The 14,990-nt window shown below is 46.6% G+C and overlaps 3 pseudogenes; all 3 read left to right on the top strand.

Annotated features, from left to right (window-relative positions):
• The first annotated feature begins 13,467 nt into the window (after positions 1–13,467).
• LOC143950333 (5S ribosomal RNA) lies at positions 13,468–13,586 on the top strand (annotated as a pseudogene).
• Positions 13,587–14,282: 696 nt separating this feature from the next.
• Positions 14,283–14,401, top strand: LOC143956788 (5S ribosomal RNA; annotated as a pseudogene).
• Positions 14,402–14,502: 101 nt separating this feature from the next.
• Positions 14,503–14,621, top strand: LOC143957335 (5S ribosomal RNA; annotated as a pseudogene).
• Positions 14,622–14,990: the final 369 nt, after the last annotated feature.

The raw sequence follows: 14,990 nt of genomic DNA, 5'->3' as shown, positions 1-14,990 counted from the left end.
CCTCAATTGATTTCAACAATGGGGGGAAGTTGAGATCAAAGACTTTGCTAACTTCCGGGGTCACCCACACTCCCAGGTATTTAAGTGCCCTATCCTCCCAACGAAATGGACAGTTTCCCTTGATCCTATTTAATTCTACTGGGCATAAGTTTATATTTAGGGCCTCGGACTTAGAATAGTTAATTTTTAAATTTGATATGTACCCGAAATGTGTAAAAGCTCTAAGCAAATTAGGGATCGACGTATGGGGGTCCACTAAGTAAAACATCAGGTCATCGGCGTAAGCTGCTATCTTGAACTCTCTATCTCGAACCCTGAATCCTCTAATCGAATCCTCATGTTTTATCATTCTTATAAACGGCTCTAGGGATAGGATAAATAAAAGTGGAGACAAGGGACAGCCCTGTCTGGTGCCATTGGCAATCCTCACCGGGTCTGATAAGGACCCATTAACCCTAACTCTAGCTGTGGGAGTCTGGTATATCGCCGAGATCCAGGACGCCATCCGCACTCTCATCCCCACCCATCTACACATTGCCATCATATAGTCCCAGGCCACTCGATCGAAGGCCTTCTCCGCGTCTGTGGACAGGAGAAGGCCCTCGATCTTTTCTGTCCGGGCCGCCTGTGCCAGCAAAAGCGTTTTGATAATGTTATCTTTGGCCTCTCTCCCCTGCATGAACCCCACTTGTTCTGGCCCAATCAGCCCCGCCAGTAGGGGGCCTAATCTGTTAGCTAGTATCTTTGTCAACAGCTTTAAATCTAAGTTTAGGAGCGAAATTGGCCTGTAGTTGGAGCATACAGAGGGGTCTTTGTTGGGCTTTGGCAAAACTGCTATGTGGGCCGACAAGAATTCAGGGGTGACCTGTCTGGGTGCAGACAAGGAGTTCAGGGCTTTCTTTAGCGGTGTTAAAAGTAGATCCCGGAAGGTTTTATAATAAATGGCCGTGTAGCCATCTGGCCCAGGACTCTTTCCAGTTTTCAGTTCTGCAATAGCCCTCTTCACCTCCTCGTCAGAAATCAGTTCATCGAGGGCTACTAAGTCATGTTCTTCGAGAGTCGGAAGTCCACTCTTTTCTAGAAATTCAGTAATAATTTGAGATCTGTGTCCGTCTAAGTCAGGTGGTTTATGTTGTAGGGGAAGGTTATATAGTCCCGTATAGTATGTATGAAAGTGTGCCGCAATGGCATCATTATCAACCTCCAGAGTACCGTCCGTCCTGCGAATCCCGTTAACAATTTGACCCGAAAAATGTTCCCTAAGGGCCCTTGCAAGCAGCCGGCCTGCTTTGTTGCCCCCCCTCATAATACATGTTCTTCCTAAAAAATAACAGACGCTTGGATTTAGTGTGTAGCAAGTCATGTAGTTGTTTCCTGGTTTCTAGGAGATCCTCAGCTGTCTGTTCGCACAGCGTGCGTTTATGTAGTGTTTCAAGTCTATTTATTTTCCCCAGAAGGTCTTGTACCATTTTTTCTTGGTCACGCTTGCGTTTTGAGCCCAGCTTGATTAACACCCCTCTGACAGTGCACTTATGGGCTTCCCAGAGTACCAAGGGATCAGTGTCGGGCAAATCGTTATTTACGAAATAATCTTTTAGAGCCTCACTAATTTGAGGTAGTGTTTGTGGGTCTGTCAGGAGGGATGAGTTTAATCTCCAAGTACCAGTCCTCCGTTTTTGTATACTAAAGTCCATGGTCACTGCTATTGGGGCATGATCTGAGATCACTTGTGAACCAATCTTGGCCGTGCTAAGTGCCGACAAGTCACATTGGGACACAAACAAGTAATCTATTCGGGAGTATTTTTTGTGTGGTGTAGAAAAGTGCGTAAAATCCCTACCCCCTGGGTTTAACAGACGCCATGAGTCTATTAGTTGAAGGGACTGTAGAAGTTTCTTAATTTTTTTCAATATCTGAAACGTGACATACGACTTCCCCGTGGAGGTATCCACTAATGGGTCTAAGGGGATGTTGAAGTCTCCACCCAGTATAATGCACCCTGCCGCAAAGCCCTGCAATTCCCGCACCAGGCGTTTACAGAATTGCAAATGGTTCCTATTTGGGAAATATGCCTTAGCCAAGGTAAGGGGCCTACCCTTATACGAGCCCCTCAGAAATATATACCGTCCTCCTGGGTCCAAGAGTGTTTCGGCAACTTCGAAAGGGGTATTCCTGCCTAAAAGTATTGAGACCCCCTTCGTCTTTGACAACTCATTCGTAGCATGAAAAGCTTTCGTAAAGTAACTATTGGTCAGTCTGTACGTCTGGCGAGAGAGAAAGTGCGTTGTGGCTTACCTTTTTGCAATTCTCTGAGGACTGTGGTTCTCTTCTCTGGAACATTTAGGCCTTGCACATTATGAGAGATCACCATGGGCCCGGGGCCCAACTCTGAGTAAGCCATAAGAAGGGAATTTTAAGCTGATGTCTGCGAACCGTTGTCTATGTTGGTCCCACCCACCAAAATTTGGAACTCTAAAAGATAAATGAAGCTATGCCAAACAAAAAAAAGAAAAAAGACAAGAAAAAAACATATGGTTATCAAGAAATGCCCGATGAGAATTATACCTATTATCAGAGTCTTATAATATGTTGTAGATATTAGAACCCTTATAGGAGATATGAGATATATAAGAGAGAAGAAAGACAAGAAAGAGAAGAAGATTAGGAAAGGGTAAAAGAAAACCAGGAGTGGCGGATAGGAGGGGCCCGCTCCCGAGAGATAAGTGATCAGTTATTTAACATCAGCGAGCTGAACTCAGCCTCCTGGGTAGCAAAGTAGCTTCTCCTCAGGTAGGGTGGATTGCCCGATCCAGGAGAGCTTGGTAGGGTTGTGGGTCAGTCCAGAAAGCGATTCGCTCGGTCTGTGGAGCTGACCTAGGCAGGCAATTAACAAAGACACTGTAAAACACTTCTTCACTAAGAAGAAAAATAGAGAAACACCTCCAACGGCTAACAATCACAGTGTCTAAGAACAAACAGATAAGTAACATACTGAAATGGGATAGAAAGTCAGCAAATAGAAACTAGAAAATTTTAAAAGTCTGTCGTCCCTGTTCTTCACATCTTCGAGATGGAATGGGAATCATATCCCTCTAGGCAAGTGTCCAAGGAATATGTCCCCTCTGGATCAGCGATAACTGGGATATAGGTTAAACCTGCTGCTTACGGGAAGCTGTGGCCTTGTCTCAATGTTCCTCTGCTGCCCGGATCGCAGCAAAGCAAGTGTGTCCTATTCATAAAGCTGATTCGACTCGAGTGGAAATTAGATGTGGACTTCAAGCTGCAAGAGCATTAAAGAGCCAATGTCCCAGAGGCAATTCGTAATCCTAGCTTGGGTGAGCCTCGAAGGGATTGGTAATCCAGCGACCATCCGGTGCAGTACCTGTCCGGTACAAAGAGTGTGACACACCGTCTCCCAGTCCCTAGGCTTTGCAGAACGTTCCCCGATGCTCCTGCCTCCCAAGCATTTTCCTGGTGTAGGATCATAAAATGAATGTTTGTGGGGAGGTAGGTTTCTGCATCCAATTTCTATAGCAGCTCCGTCCAGTTAAGTGTGACACAACCCCCGCACCAGATGTTGAGCAGCATGTTTCCTAAGTAGCGGGCTAATACTTCTCTAAAGTAGTTGAATGCTTATCCACCGGAGCGGCCAACTCTCAACCCCCCTTCCAACTTCCCAAGTGATAGCCACGTTACCAGCAGGTATGATCCAGAAGTTTCCCACGAACAGTTCACTGGACAGAGGAACAAACAGCTTAGTCCTGATCCTCCGCCCTGGCTCTAGATGGAGTTGGTCTGGGATTAGGAGTACCCATGGCGGGGTGGTTCCCTTTAGTGCCCCTCATGCGCTTCGGTAGGCGTTTTTCAGGTGTGGAGTACACGGAGCCAGAAGGTTCCTGAGAATCCACCGGTGTCGCAAATTCCTGATACCACTCCGGTAGGGACATTGGTTCCAGGTGCAGTGCCTCGCAGAAGTCCGGGAGGTCCCGTGGAGTGCGCAGGGAAAACTGCTTGCCGCCATGTGTCGCCACCAATGCAAAAGGGAAGCACCATGTGTACCTGATCTCTCTCTCTCTAAGGACATCTAGCAGAGGGCGCAAGGCCCTCCGGTTGCGCAATGTGATCTGAGACAGGTCCTAGAAAAGCATAATGGCTGCTCCATTGAAGACAATGCGGTCGTTTCTCCTGGCTCGTCTCATAATATGTTCCTTAAGAGGGAAGCTCTGGAGGCAACAAATAATATCCCTGGGGGGGGGCCGAGTCTGGTCCCTTCGCTCTGAGCGCCCTGTGCGCTCGTACAAAGTCTATGGCGGTGTCTTCCTGTCTGTCCAGAAGGCTGTTAAAAAGTCTCTGTAAGGCAGGGACGATCTGGTCAGACTCCACAGACTCAGGGATCCCCCGCACCCTGATGTTATTCCTCCTCCCCCTATTGTCCAGGTCCTCTAAATGGCGGTTCATCTCTATGAAGTGAGAGGAGTGTGCCACAGCCACTGACTCCAAAGCACGGATGTCCTTATCCCTCCTTTTCCCCGCCGCCTCTACTGCTGTGAGTTTTTCCGTTAAAACCAGCAGATTGGTTTTCAGGTCCGTTATTGCTGCCGAAAATGTGGATTTAATATCCGCAGCGAAGCCCGACATATGATCGTATGTGAGGGGCCGGGAGGAATGTGAAAGACTCCTACCTGCGTCTTCTGTAGCGGATTGAGAGTCCTCACTAAGATCATCCTCTTCGCCATGTGCCCGCGCCATCTTGTCAGGGCCGCTCGCCCTCTGCAGGGATTGAGATTTGAAAATCTCGTTAATGTTCCTGGCTGTTCCGCTGCTTGGGTTCCTCCGGACACTCGAGTGAGGGGTTAGCTGCGTTTTTTTTGCCCATATTGAGCCGCTGGTGTGGGACAAACTGTGCTGATTGCTGACTTTCTCCCCGGAGCTCAGTTAGTGCGCCGCCATCCTCGCCGCTGGCCAAGCCACGCCCCCGAAAAAGATGATTTTGTGTGAATTTTGTTTTAACGTAAAATTAGCTGTAGACATTATAACTATGGCTAGGTTTACAATGATTTCGAGATAGTAATCTCTATAATATAATAATAATAAGTATAGCAAAACAAATTAGGAAAATATTGAGGCAGTATATATAGGTCGAGATAAAGTGAATACACAAAAGGGATCAAGGGATAGTTGCAAAGTAATATCCTCAGTTTAAATCGTTGAGTAAATCGTTGAGTAAATCGTAAATTTATCAGATAAGTTAACTCTGAGATTATGATTAATTTGACAGTTCCATTACGCAGTCCTTTTCCACTGGTATAATCGTAATGTAATATCAGTAATTGCTATCAGTAAATGTTAAAATTGATATGAATTTAAAAGCGGTACATTAATTTTCTGAAGCATATGGCAGAAAGACGGCTTACACTGCTTTTCTCACATTTTGCTGCGGTAAAAAGAAATGTTTTGTCACTGTGTTTTAACTGTGACAGTTAAGGTGGAGAAAAAGAAGTAATACAGAAAATAGAGTGAAACAGTGGAAACGTTTATTTGCTTGTGTCATGGCAGCTGATACTGGTTGAGCAATAAAACTGTTTTATTAAGATGTAAGACTAGGTTTATTCTCTACATATATGCTTTTCAGAGAGTTGTATAATATAGGCGACCAATAGGACATTTAAATGTCTTAATGTTGCAGGGAGGAAGTATCGCTGTTTCAACGGTAAGAGATTGAAAGCTTAGCTTGAGAATGGCCGAAAATAGTTGCGTTAGTCTAAATTTAAAGGATATGCCGGTACCATTGAGAAATCTTATATTAGACTAGTTGATCTTTGCATTACACAATCCTATTATTATTATTATTATTACAATCCTAGTGCAGAGAGATACTCAGTTAATGTCAGAGATACTCGGTTAATGTCAGAAAAGCAATAAAACTGTTTACATCGTTAGCGAGCGATATTTACATTACTCTTAGTATGTGCAGCATGTCTGGTAGCAAATGGATGGTTTTGTGAACATTTTGCATTACCGTAGCGGTAGACCTCATCGAAGTGAATAGATTTAACCGGATTTTGAGATAGTATTTCTAATAATAAATAAAGCAAAATAAGTCAGTGGTTATATCAATGTGACAGTTGATGTGGAGAATTACAAATATGCAAAATAGAGCATTAGAACATTAGTCTATCTGTATAAACTAGCATCTCTGTATACACCAGCCTGTCTTCTGTACCCACTAGACTCTCTGTATACACTACCCAGTCTTCTGTATACACTGTCAGCTTTGATGTATACCCAAGCATGTCTTCTGTACACACTAGTTTCTCTATATGCACTGTCCTTTCTGTACACACTCGACTCTCTCTATACACTAACCTCTCTATATACACTAACATCTTGGTATATCCTAGCCTCTCTTTAAACTAGCCTCTCTGTGTACCTCAACCTCACTTTTTACTCTAGCATCTCTGTATACTCAAGCCTATCTGAGTCTGTATTCTGTATTCACTAGCCTTTCTTCTGTATGCTTTAGTCTTCTATATATACTAGCTTCTCTGCACACCCTTGCATCTCTGTAAACACTGTGTGAACTAGCCAGTCTTATGTATACACTCGCCGACTGTATACACTAGACTCTCTGAATACACTAAATCCTCTGTATACCACAGCCTGTCTTCTGTATACACTAGCCTGTAAAAACTAGCTAGAATACACCAGCCTGTCTTCTGTACCCACTAGACTCTCTGTATACACTAGCCAGTCTTCTGTATACACTGTCAGCTTTGATGTATAGCCTGTCTTCTTTACACACTAGTTTCTCTATATGCACTGTCCTTTCTGTATACACTCGACCCTCTCTATACACTAACCTCTCTATATACACTAACATCTTTGTATATACTAGCCCCTCTTTAAACTAGCCTCTCTGTGTACCCCAGCCTCACTGTTTAATCTAGCATCTCTGTATACTCAAGCCTGTCTGCATACACGAGTCTGTATTCTGTATTCACTAGCCTTTCTTCTGTATGCTGTAGTCTTCTATATATACCAGCTTCTCTGTACACCCTTGCATCTCTGTAAACACTGTGTAAACTAGCCAGTCTTATGTATACACTCGCCGACTGTATACACTAGACTCTCTGAATACACTAAACCCTCTGTATACCACAGCCTGTCTTCTGTATACACTAGACTGTAAAAACTAGCTAGGATACACCAGCCTGTCTTCTGTACCCACTAGACTCTCTGTATACACTACCCAGTCTTCTGTATACACTGTCAACTTGGATGTATACCCAAGCCTGTCTTCTGTAACGGCCGGACGCAAGTTGCCCCCGGTGCTGGAACATGGGGGGAGACATGATGCACATGTTTTGGAGATGCCCGAAGTTGATCCGCTACTGGACGGAGGTGACAGGAACCATTGATCGGGTGGTTGGAACCTCCACCCGGATGGAGGTGAAGTATTGTCTCCTGGGATTAGTTGAAGGAGTTGGAAACCCGGAAAGCAGCCAGATGGCAGTTCTGAGATGCCTATTTCAGGCCCAACCCTGCTTAGCCTCCAATGTTGGCAATGACTTGGTTTTTTTCGCTTGTTTCCCAAGATGACCATGTTGGCGCTTGTCAAGATGGTTGAGAGAGCCCAAGGAGATCGCCTATGGCCCCATCACCTTGAAAGTGCCCGATCTTGTCTGATCTTGGAGGGTAAGCATTGTCGGGCCTGATTAGTAACTGGATGGAAGACCGACTGGGAATACCAGGTGCCGTATGCTTATTTCTTGTTCATACATCACGGGACACAGGAGCTTCATTACATAGTGGGTTATATAGGCACCTCTGGTTATTGGACACTGGTTAACCCCCAATTAAGGAGAATTCCTCCCCTATATAACCCCTCCCATATGGGAGGCACCTCAGTTTTTTCGCCAGTGTCTATGGTGGTTGGTCACGTAAAACATGTGCTATGAACATGGGCTACAACAGACCAGATCCATATCTCGGGCCGATATTTTGACTCCCAATATGATATGGTACCCGGGCCTCGTCATCCGAAGAAATTAGGTTTTGCCTGTAAGTCCTCTCCTATTGGAAGACTGGGCTCTGGGAAAACCAGACTTGGTGTATTATTTACATTGTGGCATGAGAGTTTCTGGCAGAGTCTTTTACACGGTCCAGGTAGGAGGTTCTTCTGAGAAGCAACCCCAAAAAAAACCTGAAGGTTGGCACAACTCTGCCCGCCATAATGGGTGAAGACTGGAATCTGTCTGTTTTCAGCAATTCCTGCGGCGAGGACAGGTAAGGGAAGTTAATCCTATATAAATTATATTATGGATTTATTCATTGAGTAGTTGTATGTCTTACCTGGTTTCCACCACTAGAGGAAGTAAGAGCAGCCTGATGCATACTTACATGCCTTTCAGATACACACGCTCAGTGAAGCCTGGTTCTCCCAGATGACTCGCGTCTCCACTGCAATCTCTGCCACAATGAAGGTAATACAGGGGTCCCACGTAGTCTGGGGGTCCCATGCAGCTCCGATGGTGATTCCCTTCCCCCCTGGATATCGGCGGTCCTCGTGCACGTGAACACGCGCGCCGAGCACGCTCCCGTGCTAATGGAGGAGGGGGAGTGTGGTCGGTGTGCACGGCGCTGTACTGTGCAAGCGCCAGGCGGCAGTTTTAAAAAGCCCAGAGCGTCAGGGGGCTGTAAGTGGAGACACAGGAGCTGTGGGCAGTAAGCATCCCAAGGGATTGGATCCAGGCAAATCTAAGACACCTACTCAGCATCAGGTTGTGCAGTTTAAGCATATATATTTATTGTGAGACTTTAAGCACAACAGTGATTGCCCTTTGTACTAGTACCTCTGCTTTGTAGCTTAGGACTATGTCTCCTCGTAAGAGGGTCTCAGGGGGAGGTAACAAGGGCACTGGTAAGTCACCGCCTAGGTGTAGGGGGTTCTAAAAATGCCTGTAGGTTACCATCCCCCCCTGCAAGACTGGAGCCAGCCTCACAGGATGTCAGTGCCCCTGTCAGGTTTTGCAGCCTCTCCTAATATTTCAGCCCCGATATACATCACTGAGGACTCCCTTAGGGCTACATTGGAGGGTTTTGAAGGGAGAATCATTTTATTTCAGCTTCCCTGAAAGATAGCAGGAAAAGGGGTAGATCCCCTCCATCTGCTGAGATTCCTCTTTCAGATGACACTTCTGACAATGAGGAGAGATCCCTATCTTGGGACAGGGATCTTGAGCAGTTGAATGAATCAGAGGAAGAGGAGAGAGTCCCCTCCTCCAAGGCGCTCAGAAAACTATGTCCTCTGTTTCTTCCCTGGGAGTCAGGAAAATCCCACAGACTGCCTTTTCCTTTCCAATTCATGGAAAAATGGATTAATGGATAAATTGTTGTATGAGGATTGGGAACATCCCGATAAACTGTTTGCTCCTCCTAAAAGGTTTTCTATGCTTTATCCTTTGGAGGAAAGTTTCACCAAGAAATGGGGGGTCCCATCTGTCGATACGGCTGTTTCTTGCGTGAATAGAAACCTGACCTGTCCTTTGGATAATGCTCAAGTATTTAAAGATCCAACTGATAAGAAGCTGGAAACATTATTAAAAGCCTCTTTTTCCATGACTGGCGCTGTAGTGCAACCTACAGTCGCAGCTGGGAGGTTGTGTCAGTTCCTCAAGGAACAGGTTAAGCAGTTGCTTGGCCTCCTTCCCAGTGAGGAAGTGGAGAATTATGCAGAAATACCTCAAATTCTGTGTTTCATGATTGATGCAAATTTGGATTCTGTCCAACAAGCATCTCGTTTGTCTCTCCTGTTGGTACACATGCGAAGGGCCCTATGGCTAAAGAATTGGGCAGCTGAGCTATCATGCAAGAAGCATTTGATTGGGTTCCTGTTTAAAGGGGAACATTTGTTTGGAGAAGAATTAGACAAATTCGTCCAAAAAATTTCAGGGGGTAAATCTACTCTCCTTCCAGTCAAAATGTCCATCATTTAGGCGTTCTCTCTCTCCCGGAGCATCAAGCTCTAAGCAGTGGCGACAGCCTTCTCAACCCCCCTCTACAGGAAAGGCTCAAGGCCAGGCCCAGGGGCAGAAGAAATCCTGGGGGCGAAAGCCTGCCAAGCAGAGCCCAAAAGCTTCCTTGTGAAGGGGCGCCCCCGCTCGGCCGAAGGCTCCTGCAGTTTGTGGAAGCCTGGCGGGAAGAGATCCTGGACAAGTGGGTGGTCTCTTCGGTATCTCTGGGCTACAAGCTGGAGTTTCAGGAGATTCCACCTTCTCGCTTTCTAAGGTCAAGGATCCCCAGGGACCCAGTAAAGCAAAGACCGCTATTTCTGGTCTTAGATCACTTACTATCAAAGGGGGTGATAGTAGAAGTGGACCCAAAAGAACAGGGTTCAGGGTTTTACTCGCATCTCTTCACTGTTCCAAAGCCAAATGGAAGTGTCAGACCTATCCTGGATCTGAAGGATCTGAACTGGTTTTTACACATCCGGTCCTTCCGAATGCAGTCAATTCGCACTGTGGTCTCCTCCCTGCAAGGGGGGGAGTTTATGGCATCAATAGACATCAAGGATGCATAGCTCCATGTGCCAATTTTTCCCGCACACCAAAAGTATCTAAGGTTCGCGGTAGAGCGGCGCCATTTTCAATTTGTGGCCTTGCCGTTCGGGCTCGCGACGGCCCCTCGAGTCTTCACAAAGATTCTGGACCCTCTCTTGGCAAACCTAACAGCTCAGGGTATAGCCGTCATGGCTTATCTAGATGATTTGCTTCTCATAGAGAAAACAGTAGCGCTCCTGAACCACAGTGTTACCAGAACGCTAGAACACCTGGAACGCCTAGGTTGGATTATAAACCTAGAAAAGTCGTCCCTACAGCCTGCTACCAGGTTGGAATACCTGGGTATGGTTATCGACACCGCTCAGGGCAAGGTGTTTCTACCAAGGCCAAAAGCCTTGGCCATTGGGGATCTGGTGCACCTAATTCTGGGCAGAAGATCTACCCCCATTCGGTTGTGCATGACACTGTTAGGGAAAATGGTCGCCTCCTTCGAGGCCATTCCATTCGCCCAGTTCCACTCAAGGCCTCTGCAAAGATGCATCCTTGCGGCTTGGAACAGGAAGCCCCAGTCCTTGGATCTTCCTATGCGTCTATCCCCAGGGACACGCAAGAGTCTCGTCTGGTGGTTACAAACCGAGAATTTGCTGAAAGGCAAAACTTTTCTTCCTCTTCCATGGAAGATTATTACGACAGATGCCAGCCTGACAGGCTGGGGAGCAGTGTTGGAGGAGACATGCTCGCAGGGGAAATGGTCTGCGATCGAGAAGCTATTGCCCATAAATGTCTTGGAGATCCGGGCAGTTTATATGACTCTCATAAACTGGTCTTTCAGACTACGGGGTCTCCCTGTTCGGGTTCAGTCCGACAATGCCACAGCAGTGGCCTATATCAATCACCAGGGCGGTACCAGGAGTCTGGTTGTGCAAAAAGAGGTGAATCGCATACTTGTCTGGGCAGAAGGGCATGTACCATGCCTTTCTGCAGTCTTCATTCCAGGAGTGGAAAATTGGCAGGCGGATTTTCTGAGCCACCAGCAGTCGTGCCCAGAAGAATGAGCTCTGCACCCCGCCGTGTTTTGGAACATATGTCGCAGGTGGGGTACTCCAGACGTAGATCTGTTTGCGTCCAGCAGAAAACTGGACAAATTTGTGTCAAGATACACTCGCTCAGGGGTCGGATGCTCTGACAGTTCCCTGGGATAAGTACAATTTGATTTATGCCTTCCCCCCCGTGCCCGCTTCTGTCGCGGTTCCTGGAAAAAGTCAAGAGGGAGACAAAGTTGGTTCTACTGGTAGCCCTGGCTTGGCCCAGGTGACCGTGGTACGCAGAGATCATGAAGTTGGCAGTAGGCAGGCCGTGGATCCTCCCTCTCCGGCCAGATCTGCTCTCACAGGGTCCAATTTACCATGCTGCTTTACACAGTCTGAATTTGACCGTGGGCTTTTGGGGCCAGTCCTTTCTACTCTGGTCAATGCCAGAAAGCCGGCCTCCAGGCTTATTTACTACAAAATCTGGAGGGCATATGTTTCCTGGTGTGAACTCAGGGAATGGCATCCTAGAAAGTATGTCATTAGCAGGATCTTGGCCTTCCTCCAGTCAGGCCTAGAAATTAATTTTGCCGTAAGCACTATCAAGGTGCAGATTTCGGCCTTGTCAGTGTTTTTTCAGAAGCCACTTGCATCGCATTCCCTGGTGCAGGCTTTCATCCAGGGGGCTATGCGGATAAGGCCGCCAGTCAAACCTCCGGTATGCCCATGGGTTCTGAATTTGGTTCTCTCAGCTTTGCAGGGGCAACCTTTTGAACCTTTGCACCAGGCTTCGTTAGTTCTTTTGACTAAAAAAAAAGTTTTTCTTGGTAGCCATATCTAGAAGAGTGACAGAACTAGCAGCTCTCTCCAGCAAAGAGCCGTATCTAATTATTCATAAGGACCGGGTGGTAATGCGTCCCAACAGGTCCTTTCTGCCTAAGGTGGTTTCAGGATTCCATTTGAATCAAGATGTAATCCTACCATCCTTTTTTCCGGACCCACAGTCCGCAGAAGAAGAATCTTTGCACACTTTGGATGTGGTAAGGGCAATCAGTATCTATCTTCAGGCAACTGCTCAGATAAGGAAAACTGATTGCTTATTTATTTTGCCGGAAGGTGGATTAGACAGATTATTTCTCAGGCCTATAGTGTTAAAGGGAAGATCCCTCCTTTTCAAGTGAAAGCGCACTCAACTAGGGCTGTAAGTGCTTCTTGGGCAGTGCATCACCAGGCCTCCCTGGCTCAGATCTGAAAGGCTGCAACTTGGTCATCAGTCCACACATTCACCAGATTCTATCAGGTGGATGTCAGAGGGCAAGAGGATATCGCCTTTGGGCGCAGTGTACTGCAGGCTGCAGTTTAGGTCCTCTGGTCCTTGGCGGTCTATATATTATGATCTGTGTCTCCCTCCCCTCAATCTGAGCATTGCTTTGGGACATCACACTATGTAATGAAGCTCCTGTGTCCCGTGATGTATGATCAAGAAAATAGGATTTTTATATACAGCTTACCTGTAAAATCCTTTTCTTGAGAGTACATAGCGGGACACAGAGCTCCCGCCCCTCTTGGGTTTTACGTGGTTTTTCTATTGCTTTGCTACAGAACTGAGGTGCCTCCCATATGGGAGGGGTTATATAGGGGAGGAATTCTCCTTAATTGGGGGTTAACCAGTGTCCAATCACCAGAGGTGCCTATATAACCCACTATGTAATGAAGCTCCTGGGTCCCGTGATGTACTCTCAAGAAAAGGATTTTACAGGTAAGCTGTATATAAAAATCTTATTTTTTATGTTGTTGGCGTTGACCTGTTTTTTTCCGCTTGTTTCCCAAGATGACCATCTTGGCGTTTGTCAAGATGGTTGAGAGTGCCCAAAGAAAGTGTCTACGGCCAAATCACAAGCAAAGTGCCCGATCTTGTCTGATCTCAGAGGCTAAGCATTGTCAGGCCTGATTAGTAACTGGATGGGAGACCGACTGGGAATACCAGGTGCCGTAGGCTTCTTTTTATGTTGTTGGCCTTGACATGTTATTTTTTTTCCACTTGTTTCCCAAGGTGACCATCTTGGCATTTGTCAAGAGGGCTGAGAGAGCCCAAAGAAATCTCCTACGGCCACATCACCCTGAAAGCGCCCGATCTCATCTGATCTCAGAGACTAAGCAGGGTCCGGCCTGGATAGTACCTAATTACAGGTGCCATAGGAATCTTTTTATATTGTTGGCTTTGACCTGTTTTTTTTCCGCTTGTTTCCCAAGGTGACCATTTTAGCATCTGTCAAGAGTTTTGAGTATGTCCTGAAGCGTTAGCCTAAGGCCACATCACCCTGAAAGCGCCCGATCTCAGAGGCTAAGCAGGGTCAGGGTCAGATGTGAGACCGCCAGGGTCTATGTTGTTGGTGTTGACCTGTTTTTTTTTCACTTGTTTCCCAAGATGACCATCTTAGCATTTGTCAAGAGGGTTGAGAGTGTCTGAATAGAACACCTATGGCCACATCACCTTGAAAGCGCACAATCTCATCTGATCTCGGAGGCCTAGCAGTGTGCGGCCTGGTTAATACCTGTATGGGAGACCATCTGTGAATACCAGGTGCGGTAGGCTTCTTTTTATGTTGTTGGCGTTGACCTGTTTATTTTCGCTTGTTTCCCAAGGTGACCATCTTGGTGTTTAACAAGAGGGTTGAGAGTGCTCAAAGAGATCACCTATGGCCTCATCACCCTGAAAGCACCCAATCTCGTCTGATCTCGGAGGCTAAGCAGTGTCGGGCCTGGTTAGTACCAGGATGGGAGAACGTCTGGGAATAACAGGTGCCGTAGGCTTCTTTTTATGTTGTTGGCCTTGACCTGTTTTTTTTTTCACTTGTTTCCCAAGGTGACCATCTTGGCGTTTGTGAAGAGGGTTGAGAGTGCCCAAAGAGATCACCTACTGCCACATTACCCTGAAAGCACCCAATCTCGTCTGATCTCGGAGGCTAAACAGTGTCGGGCCTGGTTAGTACTTGGATGGGAGACCGCCTGGGAATACCAGGTGCCATGGGCTTCTTTTTATGTTGTTGGCTTTGACCTGTTTTTTTTGCTTGTTTCTCAAGGTGACCATATTGGCGTTTGTCAAGAGGGTTGGGCGTTTCTTGAAGAGAACGCTTACGGCCACATAACCCTGAAAGCACCCGATCTCGTCTGATTTCAGAGGCTAAGCAGCGTCAGGCCTGGTTAGTACCTGAATGGGAGACTGCCTGAGAAGACCAGGTGCCATAGAAGGATCTGGCCTGGTTAATGTCTTGATTGGGAGATCGCCTGGGAATACCGGATGCCGTAGGCTTCTTTTTATGTTGTTGGCTTTGACCTGCTTTTTTTAGCTTGTTTCCCAAGGTGACCATCTTGGCCTTTGTCAAGAGGCTTCAGAGTGCCC

The sequence above is a fragment of the Lithobates pipiens genome, unplaced genomic scaffold, assembly GCF_037356315.1.
Source record: "Lithobates pipiens isolate NorthernLeopardFrog02 unplaced genomic scaffold, aLitPip1_a1.2 Scaffold_10, whole genome shotgun sequence".
Lineage (NCBI taxonomy): Eukaryota > Metazoa > Chordata > Amphibia > Anura > Ranidae > Lithobates > Lithobates pipiens.
This window is presented reverse-complemented; position numbering and strand designations above follow the sequence as displayed.